General features: G+C 42.3%; 1 long non-coding RNA gene across 2 annotated transcripts in view; it reads left to right on the forward strand.

The window, feature by feature from the left end:
• The first annotated feature begins 1,536 nt into the window (after positions 1-1,536).
• Positions 1,537-21,258, forward strand: part of LOC146892175 (uncharacterized) — a 32,593-nt gene continuing 12,871 nt past the window's right edge. The window contains exon 1 of one of the 2 annotated variants that reach the window (XR_015004758.2): positions 1,537-1,740. This is a non-coding gene — a long non-coding RNA (uncharacterized LOC146892175). Of the gene's footprint in view, positions 1,741-18,428; positions 19,069-21,258 lie in introns of those variants that run through there. The other variant, XR_015739489.1, reaches the window with a different exon arrangement.

Here is a 21,258-nt window from a genome sequence, read left to right on the forward strand (position 1 = left end):
AAAGGAGAGAACTGGCTCCACAGAGTTGTCATGTAACCTCTTCATACATTGGGACATGTGAGACACCCTCCCCATAGTGCACATGCGTGTGTGCTTGCATGTACACACACACTCTCTCTCTCTCTGTCTCTCTGTCTCTCTGTCTCTCTGTCTCTCTGTCTCTCTCTCTCTCTCTCTCTCTCTCTCAAAACATCTACTTTTTTAAAGGCAAGAGAGGGAGTCATTGTTTTGGAGACCTTGAAACCCTTTATGCTGTAGCTGAACATAGTCAAAAGTAGTCTTCAAATGACGGCTTGCCAGTTACTTGTTTGCAATTAGAATGTATTTACTCAGAGTGGGAGAAGGTGGCCAGGGTTTCCTCTTCCTATGTTTCCAGTGTGAGGGTGCGGGGACTGAGGAGCTGCATGGACCATGAGTAAATATTTGTGGGATGAGTACATCAGCAATAAGCCAAGGAGGAAGCGTTCTATTGGATTCCAGGGACAGGGGCGGAGGGGGGTGTCTCTCAGACGTGTTCTCCTATCGTTCACTGGTCATACTGATAGAGGAAGTAGTGACAGACCTACCCCTGGAGACTCCTCAGTCTATCACCAGTATGAAGAAAGTGCCCCTGCCTCTTCTTGAACACTGCTAAGAAAAGATCACAGTTCATTTGGGAAGGGGACAGTTAACGGTTACAACTGGGTTGTCTTTCTTGGATACTCAACCTTCCTTCTGGACCACAAACTTCATCTAGCAACTTACCAACTACCTACCGGAAGAGAGTCTCCATTTGCAGTCTCTCCCCCCCAAAAAAAACCACGTTTGCATTAAGATGTGAACTTTAGACCATCCGAGGTTTTGAAGGGAAGGTAGTAACAAAAAGGGGGAGAATTTTGTCTCCGCTTTTTTATAGCTTACACAAACAACATGGCATCCATTTTCAGACTTTTTAACCAGCTTGAAGTCTGCCTGTCACAGTAGTGAAACCTGGGATTCTAGTTAACCCCTTTACTTTCATGAGCCCCAAAGACAAAAGTTAATCTCACTTTGTTGTCCTGGTTCTAGTCATCCATGCCAGGCTCTGAGAAGCTTTGCCTTGCTTGGACTTAGCCGTGCCTAAGTAAGTCACAGATGTGGCTGGTGGTGCTGTTGTTTCGTGACTAAGCAGTCAGACTCCCGTTTCTAAGGTGCATTTGGTTACTTCAGGTCAAAGGGATTTATTGGCATGAGATTTTTTTGCAGCTGGAAATATAAATCGCATGCTTCATAATTGCGTGTGGAATATGGAAAGCTTTTTTTTTTTTAATTAAAGCTTCAGAGCAGATTGGATTCATAGACCGTACATACTAACAACAGTAAGCCCCGCAACCTGTTGTAAGGGGCTACGATCAAGAGTTGAGGTCAGGTGGAAACCTGGGTTCCCAGGAGCCCTTGTGATGGCAGCGACCAGGCGCTAGTGCTGAATAAGCAGAAAACCGAAAACTGGTCCCCCCCCCCCCTTTTTTTTCCTCTCACGTGAACAGTCAAGTCTTGGGGTGGGGGGCAGGGCAGGGAGCAAAGCCTGAGAAGTCGACACACAGTTCGAATCGTTACACTGGAAATCTGAGAAGATGAAAGGGTGAGCGATTAAGGTGGTTTCGGTCTAAGCTGTTGTGAGTGTTCAGCCCTCGTTTTGGCACAGCTTGATTAGCCAGAATCGTTACACCCTTCCCCGGGCAGGACTGGAGGCTGGAAGATTAAGGGCAGTGCAGGTTAAAGGTGAGCTCCGGCAACTTCTGTCTTTGGGAGAGTAGACAAAAGCCCTTGTTAACCTTGGCTTTTGAAGGCTGAGCTGTCAGTCCCTCGTGTTCACGATCACGTTTTCATGTAGAAATGTTTTTGAGCAGTCTAGTATCGAAATCGGATCTGTGTCTCTCAGGTAGAAACATGTTGCCGTGCACAGTGCCCGTAATGCTGTGTGCGCTGGCAGCTTCCTCCTGGAGATGCCTATCATGTGAGCTATTCTTTTGTTCCTATAACTTTCGTTACTATTTTAGGAAAGAAGGTAATTTCTTTCTTTTTTTAAAAAAAGATGGGGTATGGCAAAAAGTACTTGATTAATCTTTCAAGTGTTTTTCATTTTTTAAAAATTTTAACCTTTGGGCTCCCTGATGTTTTAGAGACATACCTATCCTCCTTTCTCCAAAGGCTGAGTGTCTTTTTCATCTTGGGGGAACATAGCAACAGGCCATTATTGTTTGCTGATTGCTTCTCCTATGAGCAGGCAAGCTGCCTTAATGACAGCTTATGCAACAACAGACCGTGATATATAGTACTTACCTGGATGTAGCAACAACTGTGCTGGAAGCCAAGAAGAAGGGGGGAGGGGGGGCAGTCAGTCCCTTGTGCGTGAGAAGCTTGCAGATACCCCGAGGTGACTTCATATAATTCTAAAATAGCAGGTAGCTTCTTGCATAGCTAATCAAGGTATCAGTGCCTGGAGCAAGTGGAGGTGGCTGACAGTGTACTTTGGTTTCAGATGCATTCAGCTCTTTTTGAGTGATATGAGCTTAATTCACATTCTAGTTTCTATACGCTGAAAGTTCATGCATTCGGCTTTGGCAAATCGCCTCCCGAGGAACTAGAGAGCTCTGAGCTCTGACGAAGGGGCTGACCTTAATATCTTACCTGGTGTTTGTTCATTCTACGTGGAGGGAAGGGTGATAAGGCTGAATAAAGGAACATTTGGGTTGTCTGTTTTGTTTTCTTCAGGTGTGTGTGTGTGTGTGTGTGTGTGTATGTGTGTGTGTGTGTGTGTGTGTGTGTGTGTGTGTATATATATATATATATATATATATATATATATATACAGTTTTGTTTATTCTTTTTCTTTGTCTCTACCCTCTGGTTTCCACTCGTTGCTGAGCAGGGGACATGGGTAGCTCACCTGAAAAACTCGAAATTCACAGTCCAGGAAGGAAGAAAGAATTTAAAGAGAAAGAATTCACTCTGCCTTGCACAGCAGACAGGTCATTCCTGGGGAAAGCAGTCCCCGGGTCAGAGTGAAGGTCACTGGCTGACAGCCCTGGGTAGTTTCAGTTCCTGTATCTACAGATGACTTTACGATTTTTTAAAAAATCTTTTCTTTCTCTTTTTCATTTTCTTTTCACGTAGCCTGCTTTGCCTTGAGCTCTCTAGGTCATGAGAGGACAACTTTGAATTTCTGATCCTCCTGCCTCCGCTTCCTAAGTGCTGAGATTACAGGCATCTGGTTTCTGCAAGTGCTGGGGATGGAATCCAGGCAAGCACTCTGCCAACTGAGCTATATTTCCCCTCCCAGGGCTGTCTCTCTGATTCTACAGGGCCCACTGGTTATTGCACAAGGAAATAGTTTTTGTTAGGACCCTCTGCTGCTGTGTGAAGTATACCTGTCTGGTTAAATGGAAAGCTCTGAGTCCATTTACTGCCCCAGTGTTCAGGAATCAAGTGGAAAAACTCCATGTGCAAAGAGCCCATAATTTTACCCAACTAGATATTTAGCAGCTTATGGGAAATAACAAGGACTGCATTCACCCAGGCGCCATCCAGGAAGATGCGGTGGGTATTTTACATTCCTGTCTACGAAAGGAAAAACATAATTTTTCATACTCTCCCAAGATATATGGATATTCTGGTATGCAAAGCGATAGCACCTTGAAAGCTGAACCGAATTCTGCTTGGCCCAAAAGGATTTATTGCTGTCTGTATAATGCGGGTCAGTCAATCAAGTTGAATTTTTCTTCTGAATCAGTGGAAGGGAGCTCGCTCAGGCAGCTACTTGCTTTCTTGCTTTGTTCATTCACATAGTATTTGGTTTTCCTGTGCTTAGCTGACAGGTACAGCACCCACCAAGGTGAACTCTTTAACTCGTCCGTCTGTGCCTCTCTACTGCTTGCCCTGCGGACCCTCACTCATCTCTAACTCCCCTCTCTGTGTTCCTCTCATGTTCACACTGCTGTCCCCCGCCCCCCAAACTCCTCACCCCTGGGACAGTTTGAGGCTCTGTGGTCTTCTTTTCCACACACTCAAAACTCACTGTGACTAAGAAGAATCCGCATCCCTTTTCCTCCTCCAATCTCCGACCCCTCTAGATTAAAGTCTGCCACGGAGTGATCTCCCCAGCCTGTATTGTCCACTTTCGATTCCTCATTAGTGCCCTCTGTGCGTCCAGATCGGATTACTGTCACATAAGCAGGAGTAAGGGGCAGGGCTTCTCCCAGCAGGGGCTCACGCTCTGCAGTTAACACCAGTGGGAGACACATCCTTCTGACTTAGCACTCAGGGTGTGAGTTCTGTCACTACCCTGTAAGGCAGTGACAACGAGAGGACTTCCCTCGTGCGTGCAAACAAAATGTGCGCACTGCTTGACTATTGCTCGGTTCCAGTGTTGATGCTTCTCACTGACCTTCCTTCTCTTCCATCGTACCCTCCCACAGTCAGTGCGGTTGTCTTCCTTGCACGAGGAATTCGTCCAGACCCTACATTCTTTAGCCATCATTGTCCTGTCAGTGGGGGCCTTGGCACACACCCAAAGTCCCTCCTGTCACACCCTTCAGCCGCAGTCTCTGCCACTATCTGTACCCTGCCCTCCACCCCAACAGACATCAGTGCTTCCCAGTCCGTGCTTTTTAGGTCTCTGTGCCTTTGCTTTCTTTCTCTGCCCCTTGCTAAATTCCACTCATCCATTGAAGGCCTCATCAAATGCCCTCACCTCGACGAAATGTTTCCATCTCAGTATGTTCCCAAGTCTTCCCTGGCTCTGACTGAATTTCCTTTGGCCACAAATTTCCCTATACTTTGCTTGTGTTTCACGTTAGACTCATTTTGTTGTATTTTGGAATAGAGTCTGTTGTTTGTATCTGCCTCCTTCGTGGAATTCTAAATAAATTTAGGGCAAGAATTCTGGCTTAAAACAATTCAGCCTCTACTTAGTCTTACACAATTGATAAATGTTTTAAAATTGAATTGAAATTGAGTACTAAATGCCTTTCAATATGGGTGGCTGAGCTGGGGCCATTGGTCTGGGTACGTGATAGTTCAGGAAATGGAAAGAAAGGCATATCCCAATCTCTTTGACCTACAACAATGGAAATAAATGGTCCTTATCTGTCCCAGACTGTGGTCATACATGGAAAAGAATAGGAATTTCTTTTTTTGCTAAAAGTATGGAGAAAGATATGGGAGAGAGGGAGAGAGATGCTAAATAATCCCCAAAATGTGATTCTTGTGAGAATGAAGATTCAAGATTATAAGGAGTTTCCAGATTGGGCCAACATAATATCAGAAGGTTTGCTTTAGCACAGCGTGGAGCATACATTCTCATTAGCTGAAAAAGCTGCCTAGTTGTGGAGATGAGGAAGGTGTACAGAATGCCCATGGTGAGGATGCCTCTCAGCCACCAAAGCCACTTCCCCTCCCTTTCCCGCAGTACCAGTCATAGCTGAGGTCTGATTGAGTGCCTAAGTTGACTATAGTTTCCAGCTTCCCTTGCAGCTAGATCCTAGGGAAAACAATGTCCTCAATGTACGTAACATCCTGTTCCCATATTCAAGGACAATTACTGATGCTAGAACTGCTTTTGCCCCTCTTCCTTTGACTTTGCTGAAAGTTGATACTGGATGCCAGTTGTGGAGCATGACAGATCTGTGTCTTGGCTCCCTGAGCACCTGAGTAAAGGAAAGTCCTGTTGGAATTGGAACAGTGTCAACCATTGCTTTGCGTTTGTTTTTAGCAACTGCCATGTCTTTGATATAGTGTCTGTCCCTTTTTTCATCCATATAAAACTAGTAACAAACGTCTATTGAACATTATGTTAAGCCCTGGGGATATAAAAACAAGAATGAATGTGTCTCAGTCCCTGACCTTAGGCGTTTATAGTCAGATTGAAGAGATAAGACACATAATCATAAAATGGACCTTACAAGGCAGGCTGTCACTCAAACCACAGAGAATGCACAGCAGGGCAGAAGGGGTTCTTTAGGCTAACGTGAGCAAAGAGGTCTCAAGAGGCGTTGAGTCTAGAGACAGAAGGAAAAGTGTAAGTTCACTGGTTTAGAAGGAAAGGGCAGCGTTTTTTGTTTGTTTGTTTGTTTGTTTTCTGGGGGAGGGGGTGCTATTTGTTTGTTTTAGATGTTGGGATAGGTAATAGTGAATTCATCCTAGTTCAGGGTAAAAGAGCTAGTTCACATCAGAACATGGTAGAGTGACCTCTGGGGAGGTAGCTGGGATGTGACGGAGGTGAGTCTTGAGAACCAGGCTGCCTAGGAAATCCATTTCTCTCACCCAGACACCGGTGAGCTGTCTCAGGCAGCATTATTGGCTGCTGTTGTGACTCTTCCATGAGAATGTAGCCTCCCAAGCAAGAGTTGTTCACAAATGTATTTCCCACGAGATGTCTGGTTTACAGACGTCTTTCTACAAACAGCTGATCCGTGGAGCAAAGGCATGAGGCCATCCCACAGGACCAACTGCAGAGGGACAAATATGTGGTTACATGTGTCATAGGCTTAGCCTTTTTCTTTTAACCTCGCCTTTAAAACAAACTTCCTCTCATCTTCCTGGTCTCCCATTTTCTGTGCCAATGAGTTCTCACTGTACCTGTCTTTGTGTAATCACTTCTTTTAAAAAAAAAAAAAGAGTGCAGGTAAACTCCGCATGTTTAAGCCTATTCTTCTTACCTCACTGACTGGCATTTATTGATTTCCTTGTCTCAGAAGTCATGTTCAGACTCGGTTCCTCCAGAGTCAATCTTGTTTGTTTGTATTTATCAACCACCTAGCAACACAGTCCTCGAGGGAGCTCTCCCAAACAATTGCTACCTACACGCATTTCTACCACGTGGTGGAGGTTTTTCCAGCCACACAAACTCCTCTCTCTTTCCATCCAGTGGCAATTATCACAAAAGTTGAGAAAGGCCCATCACCTTGTCTTTCGCCCCTGGGAACACCAGGCCTGTGGAAAAGTTGCTGCTAGGTGTTTTTCCTTGTTTTCTCTCGCGGGTTAGACTTCTGTTGTCTGGAAAGGTGCAGAGGTTTGCATGAAAGGAGTTCCATTGCAGCTGGCAACATTTGAGTACAATCTTTCAACTTGGGCGGGCTGACATTAGCTTCAGTGTGTTCTCTCAACATGTGAGGTTGGAAGGCTAAGATGCCGGAACAGTTTTCTGTGACCCTTTGTCCTGGACTGATCTTTCCTGAGTTATTGGATCAGAGGAGGGAGCGAATTGTGTAAACAGAAGAAATCTTCCTGTCTTTAAAAGCTTGAGCTGTACACAATATTATTCCTGACAATGTCACGGAACATGTTGGATCAAGCTGCTTAGCAGCTCAGGACTGGAGACACCTTCTAGGATGTAGTGAAAGGACCTCATCTGGGTGCTGAAATCCCAGTACCTAAGTCATGAAGTGACTGGCAAAGTCTCTGGTTTAATCCACAGAACTGTGGCAAAAGTCCGGCAGGCGAGCTTCCTTTCTGTCTTCTCTGACAAGCTAGGTTTGCATAGGTTGTGGTATAGTCTCCTTTAAGTGATACCCATATGTTTCCTACTTGTAGGACACATTCTATCAGTTTGAGAAATGGGCCTATATTGGTTTCCTGGGCTATATGGAGGTGGAGTTAGCAATATCCCTATTGCTCAGCCACTTACGATTTTTCTGGTGCTTTCTCTGTCTCTTCCTGTCAATTGCTATTGCTTCCTTAGCTTCTCTAATTTAGTCTTCAATTTTACTTCCCATAGTTCTTCCTTTGTGTTTGTGAAGTTTACAGTTGGGGCAAGAAATGATAACTAATGTTAGATGGGAGAGAGATTCTTTCCCATAGTTAAAAATACGTTCTGCAATAGACTCTGACGCTGTAGAAATACAGTAGGTACTTCAATGTCTTTGGTTCTACTTTCTGGAATTTCAGTCACCTGTAAGTATTGAGAGAAAAGTCCAGAAAAACAGCTCATAAATTGTAAGTTGTGAGCTATTCTGAGGTGTCTGATGAACCTCTAAGCCCTCTCTGCATTTTCAATTATTTTCTACCTCTCTGTCTATAATGTATATGCTCCCTGTCCACCTGACCCTTACTAGCCGTCATGGCTATCAGACTGACTGTAGCTATATGATAGTGCTATATTCTGATCGCCTTTATTTCTCTTAATGACCCAAGTGCAAGACCAAAAATGCTAGAAATTTGAATTTACCAAAGTCATGGACAGAGTGCTTTCTGTAAGTGAAAAAGTGAAAATTCGGGGCTTAATAAAAAATAAAAAATAAATAAAAAATTCAGTGGAGTATATGTTAATGTTTTAAAGGTCTAGAGTAAATCAACTTTGGACTCTTAACTTAATTTGCTTTGTCCATTAAACTGTATCATGGTTATGACTATAGAGGAGAATTCATAGTATATAATACAATGTTTGATAGTGTCTTCAGTTTGTGTCATCTGCTGGAAAACTTGGACTGTTCTCCTTCATAGAAAATAGAAAAATGTCACCTGTAACAAAAAATTAAAGGTACACTGTGTGTGAATTCTATTATATTTATTTATATAATAATATATAATTATTAATAATATACAACAATATATAATAATAATATAATAAATTATATATTAATTGCACATATTTATTATATAAATAAGGAATTACAAGTTTATTATAGACATTTATTTGTATAATAAAATTTACACACTGTACCTTTAATTTTTTTTTTTTAAAAATTGCTTTTATTGAGCTATATATTCTTCTCTGCTCTCCTCCCTGCCTCCACCCTCCATTTCTATCCTCTCTTATGATCCCCATGCTCCCAATTTACTCAGGAGATCTTTTCTTTTTCTACTTCCCATGTAGATTAGATCCATGTATGTCTCTCTTAGGGTCTTCATTGTTGTCTAGGTTTTCTGGGACTGTGATTTGTAGGCTGGTTTTTCGTTGTTTTATGTCTATGAGTACATATGACATTTGTCTTTCTGCATCTGGGTACGTCACTCAATGTGATATTGTCTAGATTCATCCATTTGCCTGCAAATTTCAAGATGTTATTTTTTTCCACTGTATAGTACTCCATTGCGCAAATGTATCACATTTTCCTAATTCATTCTTTGGTAGAGGGACATTTAGGTTGTTTCCAAGTTAAGAAAAATGAAATGACAAAAAATGTCATGGCTAAAAAAGTGTCACGACATAAATGATATTGTTGCTTTCTAATTTTTTTTACTACTTTATTAATGTTTTGAGAACTTTATACAGTGTGTTTTGGTCATATGTATACCCCCAAGGCTGGGACTGTGTGAAGTCCTAAGTGAATGTATATTGTCTGACATCAGTATGGCCATATCCAGGACCCTAATGCCTCAGACCCATGGAAGTGGAAAAGCTTTCCCTTGGGTGAGGCTCACAGGGATGGCAAAACCTTCCTCCGGCCTAGGTGCCAATGTTGACCGTGTGTGCAGAGAGTGCTCCTGCCGAGCCGCACTAAGCTGCCTCCTTGCTCAGTCGTGCATATTAACCCTGCCCTTTGTTCATCTGTCTACAAGAGTGCTGCCTCCCGTTCAGTCGTATGCACGAGCCCTGCCTCTCTGTGCGCTATGCTTTAATAAACATGTTGGGCTCCCAGGAACGCTATGGCTTCTCTATCAGAGTCTACCCAATCCCAGCTCTTTCATCTATGTGTGAGTCTGTTACGTCTTCGTCCCCTTGGAACGCGAGTCAGGTCAGTCCCTGAGACTGTACAAAGCCATGGCACCCTACTCTTCCCCTGGGTTTTGCAATCCACCCAGCCCTACCTCCCTGACACCCAACTTTACGTCTCTGTTTTTCTTTGTCTCAGTTATCCGTGGACTCGAATTTCTGCTGCCTGTATATTCCTGGGTATTGGGCCACCCATTGGGGTATGGCTGGGCCTACCAGGAGCCACACCATTAAAAAAAAGCCATCAACTGTCAATAGCTCCCCAGGGATGGGGTCTCATGATCCCCTTTCCACTCCATGCTAGAACGCTGACTGTTAATTGACGTGATCTTGTATGATACTTTCTGTTCTTATCAGCCTTTCATGTAGCTATGTCAAAATACGCTCTGCTTTGATTCATTTGTCAGATTCATCAAGCACCATGCTTGGCAATAGTGATAAAGAAAGTAGAAAAAAACACAAAGCAAACAACAAACCCTTATGTTCAAAGGCTTGTCCTTATAATGATTGAAACAAATAAACAAATATATATTAAAAATATTTAACACATTAATAGCTCTGTTAATAAGGATGGAAGGAAAATATTGTAGTATTTGTCTAGGAAAGAGTCACGAGAGAAGTTGCTCTGAGCAGGCATCATTTCAGGCAAACCTAAATGATGGGAAAACTCGGACATGAAGATTCACAGCGAGGCAAAGCAGTTCACTGTCGACGTATCTGCACTGGGCAGTCACTGGGACACACGGAGTGGAGGCGTCCTATAGCTAAATGGATAGCTTCAAAAGAAGACCCACAAACCAATCAGAACGTTGTTAATATATTCCATATTGGGGGGCAATGCTTGATCTTATTATGGTAAGGGCAGTAGAGACGCAAGAATTCTTGGTTTGAGAGGTATAGCCCAGTGCATGTATCTTTTATGTTTTCTGCTGCCTATAACTGTGGCATACACAGCAGACGTCTTGCTGAATGAATGTTTGCAAAGGGATGTTTGGGATGAAATAGTTAAGCAGCAACAAAGAGCCCGTGAAATATTGATCTCTGATGGCAGGAAATACAAACTTTTACATTTCGGAATAGTCGAGTTCCGTTAGGTGTCGCTGGGTTGTCAGAGCCTGTGATATCAGTAGAGATCAATCAAGGGTAATGCTTTTGTATATCACTCTCCATCAGAAAGTGATGCCGAAAGAAAGACTTTCATCTGCAGTTAGAGAGACGGTGTAAGGGAGAGTCGGGGAGGGTTTGACTTTGATATCTTGCTGTCACCTATTCCTGTGTCTCCTCACCCTGGTGCTATTTGTTGAGTTAAAACACCCTTTCTAAAATGCCAATACACAGCACATAGAGAGACACCATCCGTGGACTAATATTCATTAGGGGCGCAGAAATGGACGTTATATGATATAAGGTCTATTTTCTGAGCAATCCATCTCACTACTTAATACACAAAGAGGCCTCCAAATTCAGAGACAATCATTTTCCCTGTTTGGGTGTCTTCTTTCCTGGAAATGAACTGTGTCACATGAGGCCCAGGCGTCTTTTCTGGGAAGCAGCTGGCATGGGAGGGAAAGAGCATGTCCACGGGATGTCAGTTTATATTCCGGTTCTGTCACTTGAGCCAAACACATCTGGCTTCAGTGTTCTCAGCTACAGCATGATGGAGGAAATATACTACTTTAAAAAATAACTACATGTGAGTGCTAGTGAGGGGTGAGCTATCTTACCGGAGGTAATTGGAAGAACAACCTCTTTGCTCCTTCCCCCAGCCCCACTTCCTTTACTAAAGATGCACGTAGCTATCCGATATCATTTTCATGCTGGTCTGCATCCTGTGTCATGAGCACAGAGGAGCCATGGGTTCTAGGCAAAGGCTCAGCGTGGTGCTGAACTGGGTACAGAGCGCTGGCTTTCCTGCAGGACGTGCCCAGCTAGCTAAAGCAGCCAAGGATTAAGTGAACTGATGGGTTTCTGTGATTAAGTTAGACTCTCAACTCATGGTAAAGATATACGACCTGGGAACATGAGCAAGTCAAAGCTAGCTGTGCTGGTTTATGCTTGGACAAAGGCTGCTGAGAAAGGAAAGGGCTGGCTCTTCCTTCAGATGCGCGTGTTTGACTTGATTACAATTTGTTTCCACTCCAAGCTGCCACTTGATTTCCAGCTTTCAAATGAAGAGCAAGCATTTGCTTTTGTACCGTGACAACTATGATCGCTCCCTGGAAAAGGATTACCGAACTTTCTGTACCTAGTGTTTATGCATCTCGCAAGCACAGTTGTTCCCAACTGTGAATACCTTTTTGTACTGGGACGTTTTTGTATCTCTGCATCTGAATTTTGTATCTCAGTGTCTGGAGAGCTTGTCTCTGTAGCTTCACAGAGAAATCTGACAAACGGTAGAAATTTGTTATCCGCAGGGCAGAGATGGACAAGTCCCCCAGGAGCTTGGTGAACACACAACAACCACCGTGCTGTGAACCAGGGGTCGTTCTTTCCTAAGAAAAAGATTTGTAGACGGTGAATGGTTCTTGCATGATATCAAAATCAGGTACAGGAAGATTCAGCCACAGCAATGCAGCCTGGAGGCTTTTTTGCCAGCAGAGAAAGGCCTGCATATGTATTTGCACATTTAACTGGACTTAAAGGTTTGAGGATGCTTTTGTATTGACAGTCAAATGATGTCATTGAAGAGGGCAATGCAAGCAATGACTTGGTAATAAGACATCCCTAAGCTTTAAAAACCTGGGCATGAGCAGGAAAATGTCATGTGCAAAGCAATGAGATTGCGGAGAAAAGCAAGAGACAGATGTCAAAGGACTTGTTGGAACAGCCCCCGGGGCTTTGCTGTGTTTGGAAGAAACTATTGGAAGATGAGGAAACCATGGAGGGGAGGAATCAAATGGGGGATGTTAATTTCAGAGATTTAATTTAGAAAGGAGTCTACTGCTGGAATTCAGTGGAGGCTTGATTTGAGGGGTGAAGTCTAAAGGTGGGGAGACTGGGTGACGCTTCATAGAAGACTCATGGGGATGAAAGAAATTGTGAATTAAGGCCGCCATAGCAAGGTGGGAGAGACTAAGCTCAGCCTTGGGTGAATAGCAAATAGATCAAGAACCAGTAGCTGCATGATAACAATTATTAGGAGACACAATCAGTGTAGACTCTTGGCCCATATGTCAGCCAATAGGCGACTGACGACTACACATGTGCACACACCCACAGGGCTCTGTATGTGCCTATAGGTAAAGGCCAACATTGACGTCTAGATATCTTTTTCTTTTCTTTTTTGATTAATCCCTTACCACCTTACTTCTCTTGCTGAACCCAGGAGCTCACTAATTTAGCAAGACCAGCAGCTGTGAGCACACACACGCGTATACACCCACACAATATACATAAATAAATAAAGCCACATTATTTTGAACTGGGGCTTTAATTAGCTTTAAAGAAACAAAATTATCTCCAAGTCGGGAAGTGAGAAAACAAAAACCACTAGAAGGAATTTAGAATAAATTCTAGAATCAGTCTTTGGATATCTTCAGGAGCACACAAGAGCAGTCAGTCTCATGTCTAGTACTATGGGGTAGACAAAGGCATAGTAACAGTAACATATCAGCAAAAGCATCAACATCTCATGGCAGAGTTTTAAAACAGATTAACAGAGCAACGACAAATTCAAGGTAGTTGGAGCTGAAAGAGAAAGGTTGCTTTCCATGATGAATTAGCCCATGAAGCAGCAGGAAAACTGGCGTTTCCTGAGCAACTGAAATGGAGCAATTAGGAAGAAACGAAAGACAGTAAGACACAACACCATAGGATGGTTTGTTGTCAAGCGCATCCAGTGGGACTGGCTCAAAGTGCGTTTAGAAAGGTTATAGAAGTGGCCCAGAGCATAATAAACTCTTAAGTCACCCAAGGAGAACATGACATGGCAGTGTGTAAATAGGCAATATGTCCAACGTGTCAACGTTTTATCTCCAAACATCCTAAGTTAGCTAATTGACCAACTGAACAAAATGTTCACTGTGACACTGTGAAGTGAAACTGTTGGCAAGCCAAAATAAATACTGTCGCATGTGACATTTCCGAACGACAAGGCTTCATAAGGATAGGAGAGGAAGAAATCCTCACCAGTGATGAATGGGACTAGAAACCCTGGGATCTTTAAGAAAGACAAACAAAGCCGGGCGGTGGTGGTGCACGCCTTTAATCTCAGCACTCGGGAGGAAGAGGCAGGTTGAATCTCTGTGAGTTTGAGCCAGCCTGGTCTACAAGAACTAGTTCCAGGACATGCTCCAAAGCTACAGAGAAACCCTTTCTTGAAAAACCAAAAGAAAAAAAAACAAACAAAAAGGAAGGCAGAACGTACAGCAGTAGTGGTTTAGGGGCATGGACTGCATCTTAGAAAGCCTGTCATTGTCTCACTCTTTCCTCCAGAAGCTCTAAGGTCATGCCCGGCAGTTCGGGAGAAATCTGTTGCCTCAACTGCCATTAGGACCCAGACTGCATTTTCTCTTCTACAGAATGCATGGACTGAAAAAGAAAGTAGTTCAGTTCTAGGTTTGCCTTTCTGTGACAACTGATGCTCAGGGAGATATTTTCATGTAGGAACTTAGACCCTGTTTGCTATCAGAGAGGAGATTACTGCAGGGACCCTGGAGTTCTACTGTGGTCTGTGACAAGTCACTCACTCATGGCCTCAGAACCACATGTTTCTTACATAAAATCATAAGTCAAGTGTTCTTTAAGAGCTTTAGTACACACACACACATATATAAAATGTACATATAATAATATAATATATAAAGTACATATAATAATCTGCCTTAGAGTGGGCCACCACACTGGGAATTGTCTAAACAATCACCCCCCCACACACCTAAAAAAAATTATCCAGATACAGAATCAACTCTGTTGTGGGTGACAGAGACTGTAGTATCTTCTAGAAAAGAAATGCTTCCCACAAGGGGATCTGATACCTAGCCCTGAACATGGCTCCTAGTGGCTGTGGTGATAGGGCCTTGCAGGAGGAGGGGTTGTTGGCTTTTTTGGGTTGGGTGCCAGGTCGTTTCCATGTGGTGTCCCGAGTAAGGTCGCAATGGATATTGTTGCTGCCATACCATGGCTGTATATAAATAATGAACTTTTGGTTGGTTCCTTAAGTGGCCATGGTTTTCATGTATATTGGGGAGGCCTACTAAGGGCCTTACATACTTTTCAGAAAGAGTGTATATATGTAAAAAGCCTTAACGTCTTCACTGTATATGCCAGTGGTTCCTTGGAGCCGTGGAACAACTAAACCACTTTCTTGGCTGATCACTGATTTATAAAGAATTTTGAGGAAGAATAAAGTATTTATAATATTAAGGTAAAGATGGATGGTGTAGCAAACACCACAATACATAATCATACAGTCATAGGGAAATTTCACCTTGCTAATGTAACAGAGAAACTGGCATACAGCTTTCCTCCATGGGACCATTCAAGGGCCTAGTTCCTTCCATGTTGTGGCTCTGTCATTGACAAGATAAGGTTTCTAAAGTTGGCATAATTTGGACGAAATCAACTGAAGTGGAAAGGGCCTAGAGAATTGTTTGAAAAACACTCTAGCAAAGTCATGCGTATCATTGACTAGTATTCAATCACATAGTCCCATGAAACTGAAGACTGGGAAAAGTATCGTATCACAATACAAAGAATAAAACAGACTTGGGCAAGTCTTCTGTCTTTTAACAATGTATAGTAACTCAAATGTTATTCAGATGTTATTTTCTATCTTAAAAAGTATACATATGATATAAGACACAATTCACAGTTCTGAGTTGAACTATAAGCAAAATTCAAAGAATCTTTTAGATAGCTTCAGCTTCTTGGTACTTGTTATACTTAAGATCCTTAGGACTATGTAACCTGTGCTCCCTAGTTAAAGATTAAGAAGGGTCCAAATTCTGCACTGCTTCATTCATAGCAGGCATTCATTGTATATGTTTTAAAGAAATAACTCGGCTAGTAATGTTTTGAAATACCAAAAGTAAACCTTACTTGCTTGATTCACAGGAAGCAAATGAATATGTTAGAATGGCCTAGCTTCCTTCTGAAAATATTATCCTTTGGCCAGCTTTCAGGCTACCTGGTTTATTTTAGGAAGTCTTACTATAAAGGTAATATGTTATTAGCCATTAATAGCTCATCAAGTCTTAAATTTTAACTTAAGGGTGAAAACTGGCCAAATCAAGCCTTTGAAAGTGGAAAAAGAGGAGAGGTATCTAGAAGTAGCAGGCCTTAAGTGGTGTATTTAGACACCAAAACGTCAGTTTCAAACTCTAATTAATTGTGTAAATAGTGTTGATTCCATAGGTAAATTGGGTAATTCTGGGATGAGGCTAGGAGATTGCATTTTAGCCTGCCAACTCCATGGTTCTGCAGAATATGACCCAGGAAACATAGCCATGCATAGGGTGTGGTGGTACACACCTTTAATCCCAATGCCTGGGAGGCAGAGGCATATTGACCTCTGTGACTTCAAGGGACAGAGGTAGAGATTGACCTCTGTGACTTCAAGGTGTGGTAGCACACGCCTTTAATCCCAATACCTGGGAGGCAGAGACAGATCTCTGTGAGTTCAAGGTGTGGTAGCACACACCTTTAATCCCAGTGCTGGGGAGGCAGAGACAGAAGGATCTCTGTGAGTTCAAGGACAGCCTGGTCTACAGAGTTATTCCAGGATAAAGATATATACAGAGAACCTGTCTCAAAAGCCAAAAGTTAAAAGTAAAAATAAAAGAAATAGAGGTTGAAATAAAGCTGCATAAAGATGGAAAATACACAGAGACTCTTGATACTGTGTGTTATTACGCTCTCTTTGAATTGTTTGAATGCTGAGGAAGGAGCAATAGCTGCTAAAAGACTTTTGTTTATAAATGCTGCTGAACTAACCCAAGATAGGTATTTTGAAAATACCTTGGCTTCAAAACTGAAGTTAAAAGGTTTGTTACTTTGGAGAAGAGATTTTGCTTTTGTTTCCACAGAAAATGAGAGGTTGTGGATTCATTCTGAGTTAAGAAAAATCCAGTATGATCAAGGAAGACCACCTGAGAAATCTCCGACAGGAACAGATGGCCCAGATGTCTGAGTTCTACATCCAGAACAGATTCAAGACTGCTGCCTGAGATGATCAAGACTCACAGGATACTCCAGTTAGGACTTGATTATAACTCTAAATTTTCTTTAGGTCCCCATAAGATCATCAGCGCCCCCAACCAGCAGGAAGTAGCCTGAAATACTACGCCCACTTTCCCAACAAATGGACTATGGGTATTTTCCTTTGTTTAAAAAAAAAAGAGGGAAATGGTGTGGGAGAATTGTCTGTATTCTGTCAATCATATTTTAATAAAATGCTGATTGGCCAGGCAGGCAGTATAGGCGGGAAAACCAGACAGGAAGTAGAAGTGATGCAATGAGAACAGGAGAATTCTGGGAAGCAGGGAGGTTCCTCTGTCATTCCTGCACAGACCACTGAAGAGACAACATATAAGCTGACAGGTGAAAAAGGTACCAAGCCATATGGCTATCATAGATAATAATAATGGGTTAATATAAGTTACAAGGGTTAACAAGATGCCTGAGCTAATGGACCAATTAGTTTATAACCTAATGTAGACTCCGTGTTATTTTCTTTGGGAATTGCCGGTTGTGGGGTACTGGTTGGACAGAAACCCCAACAAGCCAGCCCTCATGTTACACATGCAGCTGTATAAAGAATGCCCACCATACTGGATTCTTGGAATTCTTAGTGAGTTCTGATCAAACTATCTTCCCATTTTCCGTCTGTTGCTGTGATAAAGTACCCTGACAGAAGGCAACTTAAAGAAGACAGGATTTATTGTAGCTCACAAGGCGAGGTTATAACTGGTAATCTCAGGTAAGTCAATGTTACGGGAAGCTGAACTAGCTAGTCACATCACATCTACAATCAAGAGCAAACAGAAACAAAGCTGAACATGCTTGGTAGTACGCTGCTTTCTCTTTGCACCTACACACTCCAACATCTTCAGCTCATTCAGATAAGTCTTCCTGCATTAATAATGTAGTCAAGACAGTTTCTCATAGACATACGTACATGACAATCAAGACGATTTTCCATAGACGTGCTTACAGGACAGATAATCTAGATACTCAGAAAGGTTCTTCTTCCCTTCACATCCCAGTAGACTCTGCATATTATGTAACTAGGCATTTCAGTGTATAAAGGAAGCCAGCCATCTTGGTCCTCTAAAACTCTTTATACATAATCAGTTAAATATCTATGAGCATTCCTTGGTGGACCATCAAGTTTATTCAAATTTGTGGCCTATACTTATACAATGGTTGCTTTAAGCCATTACTTTACATTTTGGGTGGTTTGTTAGGTAGTTTGAGTTGCTCATTCAAGTAGAGTAGATTTATCTTGGCATTGAAAATAATTGAGAATTTGTTAGAATATAGGTGTTGTTAAAGCTGCAGAATTAAATATGGTTATTAAAGCTGTAGAATTAAATAAAGTAACATGATGAATGTAGATTAGGAGAGATGTAAACACTGAACTTGGCCTCTTGATCTTTAAAATGATGAAGGCCTAACCAAGGAGTGGTCTGTGAGATCATAGGAGAACCAACGGGAAATTGAACCCAATAAGCCAAGAGAAACAAGCGTCCTAAGGAAGGTGATAGGATCAGATCTGTCAAATGGTACTGTTCAAAGGCAGATGGTAGCCGAGAGTTAGCCGTTGGAGTTGGTAAAGCCGTTCGTTATTGACGGCACTGATGAACGCAATTCCATGCTGTCGCGACAAGGGCGCTATTATGGTTTTGATTTCAAGGGTTTTCCTAAACCACATATGTTGAAGACTAGGTTCCATGCTGGTTGGAAGGTGGTAAATGTCTAGGAGGTTAGGCCTAGTGAAAGGAAGTTAGGTCTTTCGGCATGTGTTCTTTTATCTGTTTCCTTTTACTTCCTGGCCTTTCCGGATAGCAGCTGTAGCCTACAGGACCATGATCTCCTGCCTTGGCTACTTCTGTAAAAACAGTGGGGGCCAACTGATCGTGAACTAAGCTTCTGAAACCATCTACCAAAACGATTTTCTTCTTTGAAGTTGTTTACTTTGCATACGTTCCCCCCACCTCCGCAGTGAGACAAAGATGACGCAGATCTGACTGGAGTAAGCTCGGGGGAGAAAGGTGAATCAAAAAATCAAGGTGGGAATAAAAGACACCCTCTCAACAACCTTTGCACAGTTACAGGGAACAGCAACACAAGAGATGGGTCAAGAAGCTGTGGTCTTGTTGCTCAATGGGAATGAGAACAATGAAGTAGAGAGAAAGATTGACGCGGGATGCTATCAGGGAGTCAGAGACAAATAGGTAAGAAAAGTAACTTCACATGAGGACAGACGCTGGGGGAGATCCAAGGTGATATGTCTGAGAACAATGAAGTCCTGCTGTGAGTGAGGGTATGGAGTGTGAATGAGCCCTTTCTGACATGTTCAAGTTGAAATTCAAAGACCTTTTCAATGAGCAAGAGAGGGGAAGAAAGAAGAGAGTAGAGACAAGACAGAAAGGAAAGAGAAAGATCAAGTGGTCTCAGAGGCCTTCGGCTGTGGGTGTCTGTGGAATGATGTTAGTGTGTACCCGGAGAAATGAAAACCTAAGGCACCTGGAGCTAGACATAACCAGGTTGCAGGTCTGGAAATTGGATATAGATCATGATAAGTTTAGATTTTATTGTAAATGCAAGGAGAATTCTCTAAAATATTTTAAACAGGATAATGTTTTAATATGATCCTTAGTAGCGGTGTTAATAAAATTGTAACATAACATATTGCATTTGTAGGTTGATCTCAAACTCTCTGCGTAGCCAAAGATACCCTTGAACTCCTAATCTCCCCAAGGCTGTGACCATAGGCATTTACCACTACATTTGGCTTCGCCTTGTATTTTCTTTATGGTATACAAATGTTAATGTCATCAGTGAAAGTTTGCATTGCTCAACTCCTCTGCCCAGGCTCTGAACACAAACTCAGGCATCAAGCTCAGAGGTAAGCATGGAGGAGGTCATACAAACTCAGCCGCATCACCTGCAAAGACAGCATCATTTCTCCCACCGCCTTGAGGAGGCTGCTCTTCTGGACCCTTCTTCATATTCCCCACACCTGATTCATTCTCTCATCACTGCTCCTCCACAGAGTCTCTCAGCTGCTACCCAGTTTTCACTTTTGCATTCCAAGCGGCAAACGACTTTATTCTAGCTCTGTAGCTTTCTTTGCTGCATCTTTGCCATTGCTCTTTATTTTATACGATTATAACAATTTCTCAGTGGTGAAGGACTTTGCCTGTCTTATATGTCTTTCAGTCAATCTTACTTTGAACAGAATAGGTAATACATACTCCTTAGGTAAATGAAGTGATGAGTTTCAAAGGTTCTCCTTTGAACCTATGAAATCCCTCATTGATATATTAGGAATGATAATAGTGGGTACTGTTTTGATATTTGAGATTTCTGATCAAAGTTGTTCTGGATCTACTAGAGCAGTGGATCTCAACCTTCCTTAGGCTGTGACCGCTGCACTTGGCTTCACTTTGTCTTTTCCTCATGTTGTGGTGACTCCAGTCAGAAAATTATTTTGTTGCTACTTCATAACTATAATTTTGTTACTGTTATGAATTATAAAGTGAATATCTGATATGCAGGATCTATGATATGTGACTCCAATGGATCGAGACCCATAGGTTGAGAACTGCTAATACCAAAAGCTATTATGTGTGATTGGAGCAATTTTTGTAACATGTGGGGAACATTTACTATTACCAAAACCTGTGAACTTTCAAACTTAATAAATTGCACCAGAAATCAGAAACATTTCTCCTCTGTACAATAGAAGGTACTTTAAATTATTTTTAATTTAGTCAGGCAGTAGTGGTACACGCCCTTAATCCCAATACTTGGGAGGCAGAAGTAGTCAGATCTCATTGAGTTCCAAGAACAGCCTAGTTCACAGAATGATTTTCAGGACAGTCAGGGCTACACAGTGAAATCTTGTCTTGAAGAACCAATAAAAATAATAGTACTAATTTATTATCATATGCACTGTGTGCCGGTGTGGTGGGTACCCATGTCATGGTACATATTTGGAGGATAGAGGATAATGTTGGGGAGCCACTTCTCTCCTTTGATCGTTACGTGGGTCCTGGGGATTGAACTCGTGTCCTCAGCCTTGCACGGAAGGCAAACACTTTACCCACTGAGCTTTCTCACCAGCATCCTCTTCTCCCCAAAAGTAATTTATTTGAATGAGGAACTTACTTTTATTGATAACCGAGGAAACATACCAATTACCTAAAAACAAATTGGATCAAGGATCTGTCAATTGTGCTGGTTGTAGTGACACATACCTGTACTCAGCACGAGTCTGAGGCTAGCCTGATCTATATGGCAAGGTCTTGTTTCCATAAAAAAAAAGATGAAAATCAATAAGATTTTTTTTATTCAACCACAATTCAATGAACAGGACTCTCAAAGTTTTTGAAACAGTGTATTTCCAATCTGAAGTCCAT

The sequence above is a fragment of the Myodes glareolus genome, chromosome 12 (assembly GCF_982192425.1).
Source record: "Myodes glareolus chromosome 12, mMyoGla1.1, whole genome shotgun sequence".
NCBI classification, from domain to species: Eukaryota; Metazoa; Chordata; class Mammalia; order Rodentia; family Cricetidae; genus Myodes; species Myodes glareolus.